Source organism: Aegilops tauschii, chromosome 6 (assembly GCF_002575655.3).
Source record: "Aegilops tauschii subsp. strangulata cultivar AL8/78 chromosome 6, Aet v6.0, whole genome shotgun sequence".
Taxonomy (NCBI): domain Eukaryota; kingdom Viridiplantae; phylum Streptophyta; class Magnoliopsida; order Poales; family Poaceae; genus Aegilops; species Aegilops tauschii.
In genome coordinates, this window is record NC_053040.3 from 276,546,428 (window position 1) to 276,555,260 (window position 8,833).

The following is an 8,833-nucleotide window of genomic DNA, read 5'->3' on the forward strand; positions in this document are numbered from 1 at the left end:
ATGCTTGTTGATGTCTACGAGCCAATCATCGGCATCTGAGGCCTCGGCATAGTAGCTGAAAGACTTAGGCTGATTTGCGAGGAACTGGTTGAGGGTAGCGAAGTGAGGCTAATTGTTGACTTGGCCTTGATTTCCTTGATTGCCTTGCCCTTGGGTGCGTTCTTGCAAGAGTTGCAGAATCATCCGAGCATTGGCGTTGGTGGCTGCCATGATAGCTTGCCATGCCTCCGGAGGCGGAGGTGGTGGCGGAGGGTTCGCCTGACTCCCTTCATTGCGTTCCGGATTCTGACGCGTTGGCGGAGCCATCCTGAAGAGGGTGACATCCGTTAGCATCTTGATTGACAAATAGACAAGTTGAATCAATGGATAGAAATTGCAACATATAGTCTTCACAAGAAACATTCGAAGGAGGATGAACGAATGAATTCCATAGTAAATCATCACACTACCATTAAGGTGAGAAGCCACTTGATAAAAGGATTGATGAATAAAATAAAAAGGTACGAGTGGAACAAATAAGTGGTAAGTATTACCCAATCACAAACCAAATATCTGCGGGAAGAAATGCTAAGAGCTACTTGAATCCCACCTATAAACTCCTGAAACTTTCTCGTTATGCAATCTGGTGTTGGGGATACAGGGGACACAAAATATATCACCCAAACTAGCAATCCCTAGATCCAGCTGTATCCATCCGTCAACACATAACCAAGAAACCTTCGGAAATCGTGTACCTCAACCTTCGAAAAGCATCCGTTATACGAGTTATGGCAATACTCCCGAACTCCCGCCCTAGTACTGGGTGGCGTCGAGGTGATCTCACCAACAACTACATAAAAGAGATTTTCGATGTCGGCGAAACTCAGGTATTCCAGAACTGCAACGATAAAATTGTGACGACAACACCTCGGAGCTCAACTCCCCGGGACACTGCCACAACCCCTAAATGTTAGGAGGCACCAAGAACAATGTTCTCGTCACAAAACCATCGGACCGATTCCAAGATACCCGCGTGATCCTAAATTTTTTTTTAGTGAAATTTGAGGAGAGAAGAGGCAAAACTTCTACGTCAGGAGGCCTCACCAGAGCGACAAAGGGACTGAGGAGTAAAAGAATCCTACTCTCCGATATATATAATCCTAAGACTCAAAAAAAAATTGTTCTAGACTCAACAACGCCAGCGATTCGATCAAGCAGGGGGCTCCTAAGTCGGGGATGGCTCTGATTACCAACTTTTAACGCCCACGATGCGGCTATATATCCCACGTGTCGAGGCACGACTTAGAGGCATAACCGCATTGTGGTTTTGTCACAAGAAGGATCATCTTCACACAATCCCATGTAATGAACAAGAATGGGATAACGAGAGTTGGCTTACAATCGCCACTCACACAATACATAAATATAATTCATACATCATACAAAATCCACACCGGTCAAAACCAAATGAAAATAAGATAACCCCAAATGCTAGATCCCCGATCGTCCCAACTGGGCTCCACTACTGATCATCAGGAAAAGAAACATAGCAACGACCACGTTCCTCATCGAACTCCCACTTGAGCTCGGTAGCCTCATCTGCACTGGCATCGTCGGCACCTGCAACTGTTTTGGTAGAATCTGTGAGTCACGGGGACTCAGCAATCTCACACCCGCGAGACTATTTAAGCTTATAGGAAAGGATGGTGTAATGAGGTGGAGCTGCAGCAGGCACTAAGCGTATATGGTGGCTAACATACGCAAAAGAGAGCGAGAAGAGAAGCAACGCAACGGTCGAGAAGCTAGAAATGATCAAGAAGTGATCCTGAAACTACTTACGTTGATGCATAACTCAAACCGTGTTCACTTCCCGGACTCCTCCGAGAAGAGACCATCACGGCTACACACACAGTTGATGTATTTTAATTAAGTCAAGTGACAAGTTCTCTACAACCAGACATTAACAAATTCCCATCTGCCTCATAACCGCGGGCACGGCTTTCAAAAGATAATACCCTGCAGGGGTGTCCCAACTTAGCCCATCATAAGCTCTCACGGTCAACGAAGGATAAACCTTCTCCCAGGAAGACCCGATCAGTCTCGGAATCCCGGTTTACAAGACATTTCGACAATGGTAAAACAAGACCAGCAAAGCTCCCCGAATGTGCCAACAAATCCCGATAGGAGCTGCACATATCTCGTTCTCAGGGCACACCGGATAATCGAAGCGTACAGGTACCAACATAACCCAAGTTGCCAAGGGACGGTCCCGCACGGTGCTCTAGTTTGGACCAGCACTCAGAGGAACACTGGCCCGGGGGTTTAAATAAAGATGACCCTCGGGCTCGCGAAAACCCAAGGGAAAAAGGCTTAGGTGGCAAATGGTAAAACCAAGGTTGGGCCTTGCTGGAGGAGTTTTATTCAAGGCGAACTGTCAAGGGGTCCCATAAATCACCCAACCGCGTAAGGAACGCAAACTCAAGGAACATAATACCGGTATGACGGAAACTAGGGCGGCAAGAGTGGAACAAAACACCAGGCATAAGGCCGAGCCTTCCACCCTTTACCAAATATATAGATGCATTAATTAAATAAGAGATATTGTGATATTCCAAAAATATCCATGTTCCAACATGGAACCAACTTCAACTTCACCTGCAACTAGCAACGCTATAAGAAGGGCTGAGCAAAAGCGGTAACTTAGCCAAACAACGGTTTGCTAGGAAAGGATGGTTAGAGGCTTAACATGGCAAAATGGGAGGCATGATATAGCAAGTGGTAGGTAGCGCAGCATAGCAATAGAGCGAACAACTAGCATAAAAGAGATTTTCGATGTCGGCGAAACTTAGGTATTCCAGAACTGCAACGATAAAATTGTGACGACAACACCTCGGAGCTCAACTCCCCGGGACACTGCCACAACCCCTAAATGTCAGGAGGCACCAAGAACAATGTTCTCGTCACAAAACCATCGGAACGATTCCAAGATACCCGCGTGATCCTAAATTTTTTTTAGTGAAATTTGAGGAGAGAAGAGGCAAAACTTCTACGTCAGGAGGCCTCACCAGAGCGACGAAGGGACTGAGGAGTAAAACAATCCTACTCTCCGATATATATAATCATAAGACTCAAAAAAAATTTGTTCTAGAGTCAACAACGCCAGCGATTCGATCAAGCAGGGGGCTCCTAAGTCGGGGATGGCTCTGATTACCAACTTGTAACGCCCACGATGCGGCTATATCTCCCACGTGTCGAGGCACGACTTAGAGGCATAACCGCATTGTGGTTTTGTCACAAGAAGGATCATCTTCACACAATCCCATGTAATGAACAAGAATGGGATAACGAGAGTTGGCTTACAATCGCCACTTCACACAATACATAAATATAATTCATACATCATACAAAATCCACACCGGTCAAAACCAAATGAAAATAAGATAACCCCAAATGCTAGATCCCCGATCGTCCCAACTGGGCTCCACTACTGATCATCAGGAAAAAGAAACATAGCAACGACCACGTTCCTCATCGAACTCCCACTTGAGCTCGGTTGCCTCATCTGCACTGGCATCATCGGCACCTGCAACTGTTTTGGTAGAATCTGTGAGTCACGGGGACTCAGCAATCTCACACCCGCGAGACTATTTAAGCTTATAGGAAAGGATGGTGTAATGAGGTGGAGCTGCAGCAGGCACTAAGCATATATGGTGGCTAACATAGGCAAAAGAGAGCGAGAAGAGAAGCAACGCAACGGTCGAGAAGCTAGAAATGATCAAGAAGTGATCCTGAAACTACTTACGTTGATGCATAACTCAAACCGTGTTCACTTCCCGGACTCCGCCGAGAAGAGACCATCACGGCTACACACACAGTTGATGTATTTTAATTAAGTCAAGTGACAAGTTCTCTACAACCGGACATTAACAAATTCCCATCTGCCTCATAACCGCGGGCACGACTTTCGAAAGATAATACCCTGCAGGGGTGTCCCAACTTAGCCCATCATAAGCTCTCACGGTCAACGAAGGATAAACCTTCTCCCAGGAAGACCCGATCAATCTCGGAATCCCGGTTTACAAGACATTTCGACAATGGTAAAACAAGACCAGCAAAGCCGCCCGAATGTGCCGGCAAATCCCGATAGGAGCTACACATATCTCGTTCTCAGGGCACACCGGATAAGCGAAGCGTACAGGTACCAACATAACCCAAGTTGCCAAGGGACGGTCCCGCACGGTGCTCTAGTTTGGACCAGCACTCAGAGGAACACTTGCCTGGGGGTTTAAATAAAGATGACCCTCGGGCTCGCGAAAACCCAAGGGGAAAAGGCTTAGGTGGCAAATGGTAAAACCAAGGTTGGGCCTTGCTGGAGGAGTTTTATTCAAGGCGAACTGACAAGGGGGTCCCATAAATCACCCAACCACGTAAGGAACGCAAACTCAAGGAACATAATACCGGTATGACAGAAACTAGGGCAGCAAGAGTGGAACAAAACACCAGGCATAAGGCCGAGCCTTCCACCCTTTCCCAAATATATAGATGCATTAATTAAATAAGTGATATTGTGATATTCCAAAAATATCCATGTTCCAACATGGAACCAACTTCAACTTCACCTGCAACTAGCAACGCTATAAGAAGGGCTGAGCAAAAGCGGTAACTTAGCCAAACAACGGTTTGCTAGGAAAGGATGGTTAGAGGCTTAACATGGCAAAATGGGAGGCATGATATAGCAAGTGGTAGGTAGCACAGCATAGCAATAGAGCGAACAACTATCAAAGCAAAGATAGAAGTGATTTCGAGGGTATGGTCATCTTGCCTGCAAGGTTCTCAAAGTTGTCGAAAGCTTGATCCTCGTAAGCGTACTCAACAGGTTCCTCGTTCACGAACTCGTCTCCCGGCTCTACCCATAGCAAGAATACAAGCAAAGGAACCACAATCAATCACGGGAAATGCACAAGCAACATGGTGCAAAACATGCTTGATATGCGAGATATGATATGCGATGCATATGCGTGCTCCGGAAGAAAAAGGATGAATAAGGCATTAACTTGGAAAACCAAGTATGCCACTGGAAAGATGAGATGATTTTGGTCGAAATCGATATAAAGATCACCGGAAACGGATGCACGGTTTGCAAATGGCAAGCAAAACAAGAATGACACGAATCTGCGATTAACAGCATGATAGCACTTAGAATGCAACAAGAAACTATGGTAGAGCACTCCAACATAGCAACAAAGCATATGGCAGTAATCTACAGGAGATGCTTGACAAAAGATGAACACTGAGCTACGGCTAGATCACAACATAACAGGTTCAAACAAGCATGGCAAAAGTGCAAGAGATATCAGGTTCACAGACTTCGTGAAATTACTAGACATGGCAGAAACAGCATCAGGTAGCAATGTTCAGAGCAAGAAAAACACATGCTACAGGAAATTAACATAAAAAAACAAGGCATGGCATGAATCTACTAAATGCATAGAACAAAAGTCCCTTACTGACCATGAGCCAAAAAGGATCAGAAGATATGATGACACCCATGTAAACATAGCAAGTTTCGTTAACAGTTTTCAGACTTAGCAGAAAACAGAGCTTGGCAAAAACAGTATTATGACGGCATCTTTGTGAGCTTGATTCACTCAAAATTGAATATCATGTTAACAAACTGCCAGGAATATTTTATAGAAAAAGTAGAGCAAGATTAAGACATGCTATGGCACTCCATAATTGCAAAAAAGGGCATGGATGGATAGAGCACAACTATATCTACAAAATATCCTTAATGAACATCTCCAAAAGGAGCATGGATCTCTCTGTAGACACATGGATACATGGCAACAAAATAACAGCAGTCACAGACTTAGTGGAATTACTAAGTCTCTGAAAACAGAAACATCACGAAGCCTAGTTTGCATGCTTGTGCTAGTCACCACAGACATCACAAAAATACATGGTATACACCTCTGGAAAGATGGCATGGCATACATCAAAACACCTGTAGAGCTCATACTTATAAGATGCACACATCAATAGCAACGAAAATAACAAATCACCAAGTTCTGATAAGTAACAGCAGTTAACAGCATATAGCACTCTTGCACCAGAGATTTGGGCATCAAGATTGACTCAAATGAACATCGCATAATGGAACAAAATAAAGAGCATCTCAAGACGAACATTTAGATGTATTACACGCACGAAACAGAGCGGTATGCAGAGAGTTATGATGCAATGAACAGGGCTACATGTTGCAAAAATTATGGGACTTAGAAAATTGAGGGCCGGCGGCGAGTGCGGCAGGGCCGGCCGCGGGCACGGGGCGCGCGGCGGCGCCGGCGCACGGGCACGGACGCCGAGGCGGCGAGGTCCGAGGGACGACGGCGGAGACTGGAGGCGGGACTGGAGGAGGAGGAGCCGCGGCGGCGGGGCGCCGGCGCGAGGTGGCGGCGGAGGCCCGAGGCGGCGCCGGCGACGGGTGGCGCGGGATCCGGCGCAGGAAGCGCGGGTCCGCGCGGGAGGCGGCAGGCGGCGGCGCGGGCTCGGGGGCCGGCTGTGGGCTGAGCGGGCCGGCGGCGCGGGGGCGGCGGGCACGCCACGTGGCAGGCGGTGGTTCGCTCGGGGCGGCGGCGCGGTGTGTTCGGTAGCGGACGGACATGTCCGGCTGCGAGGTGGGGCGATAGCTAGGGTTTCATCCGCGAAATTCGGGGGAGAGGGCATATATATAGCTAGAGGGAGCTAGGAGAGTCCAAATGAGGTGCGGTTTTCGCCCACACGATCGTGATCGAACGAACGAGAGCATGGAGGGGGTTTGGATGGGCTAGTGGGCTGTGGTGGAGAGGTGCTGGGCTGCAAAGAGAGAGGGGTTTCGGGCTACGCGGTTAACCGTTGGGGCATCAAACGACCTCCAAATGGAACGAAATTTGACGGGCGGTCTGTCGGTGCTATATCAAGGCCACTCTGCAAATCTCGACCCATTTCGAGAAGGTTTTTCTCCCGCTCACGAAACAAGGACTGAGAGGGGCAACGGGCGCTTGCGAGAGTGTCGGGGCTCAGAACGGACAACGGAGAGAACCGGCGGGACCCGAACAGATGCATGTTTTAAAGAACATGCAGATGATGATATGGCAAAATGCAAAACGCAAGCAAATGACACGGCAAGGACGGCGAATAACTGGCAGACACCTGGCGCGTCGGATCCGGGGCGTTACAAAAGCAACTTTAGATAAAAAGATTATATGATTCTTACAGCTGGCGGTTTGTTGAAAGCGCAGAAAGGGAGAAGTCCCGTTTGGGCACAGACAGCCTCCGGTTCGTTCAGCATTTTCTTTACAGCCTAAGTGACTTCTGCATCTGTAAGCTGAATGTCAATGTGCCGCTGAGCATCCTTCAAACTCCCCGTATATTCACACATCAAACCGGAGCGCCGGCTTAAGGGAAGAATACTCTAGCTTATCTAGCAACCAGCAAGATCAACTCCTGTCAAACCGTTCTCCATGAAGGCTCTAAGCTTTGATAATTGGGGAGCATAGTTGGCCCTGTCTTTTGCCGTCAACCTCTGAGTAAAAGGATGTGTGTTGCTAAGGCGTTCAGGGCGGTAACCCGGCAGGGGGTTTTCATCAGGTGAAGATGTATCCATGCAATAAAACCAAGTCTGGTTCCACTCTTTGGGGTGACTGTGGAGTTTGGGATGAGGGAAGGTGACTTCCTTCCTTTTCTGAACCACCATTCCGCCTAGTTCTATATTGGGTCCATCCGTGAACTCTGTGCGATGGTTTAAGTGAAAGAAATCCCTAAACAGTTCGACTATAGGTTCCTCTTGCAGATAAGCCTCACAGAAGACTTGGAAGTGGCAGATATTGGTCACAGAATTGGGACCGATGTCTTGAGGGCGCAGTTGAAAACTGGCCAGAACATCCCGGAAATTTTTTGAACCGGGAGGGCTAAAACCTCGTCCGAGATTATCAGCAAACACGACTACCTCTCCGTCCTTGGGTATAGGAGGATATTCCGGGCCAGGGACCCTCCAGTGGATGACATCTTTCTTGGCTAAAGCACCCGTTTTAACAAGATTGTTTAACTGTTCTTCGGTTACTCGAGAAGGAGCCCAATTGCATTCATAGATTTGCTTGGCCATGGCAATGAAAGATCTGAAACATGATTATTGCCGGTTTAAGATTTACAATGGACAACTATACAGCGGTATAAGGATGTAAGCATATTGTTAAATCAGAATTGGTTATTCGTAAACTGGAGTCTGACAATGGAAACAGTGTAATGCATTGGCGGTTCAACAGGGGACTAATGGTATCTATCGGGTCATCATTTTTTCTGTGAAGTTAAACCGCCTAATATGGCATTAAAGGTATAAGTATAAATATGTATAAGTGAAGGGAAAAACAAGTTTCACAGTTTGGCATGGGAATTTCAGATCTGCCGTGCGTTGGATTATCAAAATATACTCTGGTCTAATATCAAGCGCTCAAAAAGTTCAGTAAGTTCAGATGAGTTGGATATCAAGAAGGTGCCTTAACAAGAAGAAAGGATTCTAAACTACAAAAGGCGCTGAAAATAGTCAGATCTAATCGGCCATTGGTGCTACCGAAGGAAGAACAGCTTCAAGCTATGAAGAACACTGAACCCTAATGGCGGATCTAGGGAAAGAAGAAGAGGGACTTACTGGTGCAGGAGGAAGCAGCGGAGGATCACCGCTTTTCTCTGATACGATCAGGTTGATGCAGCGGCCTTTGTCGAAGCAGAGGCGAAGGGCGACGGCGGCGGCAGAGCTTGAGGGTCGGTCGGCGCGAGGAAGACGACGACGCGAAGAAGCATGAGGGGGAAAATGGAA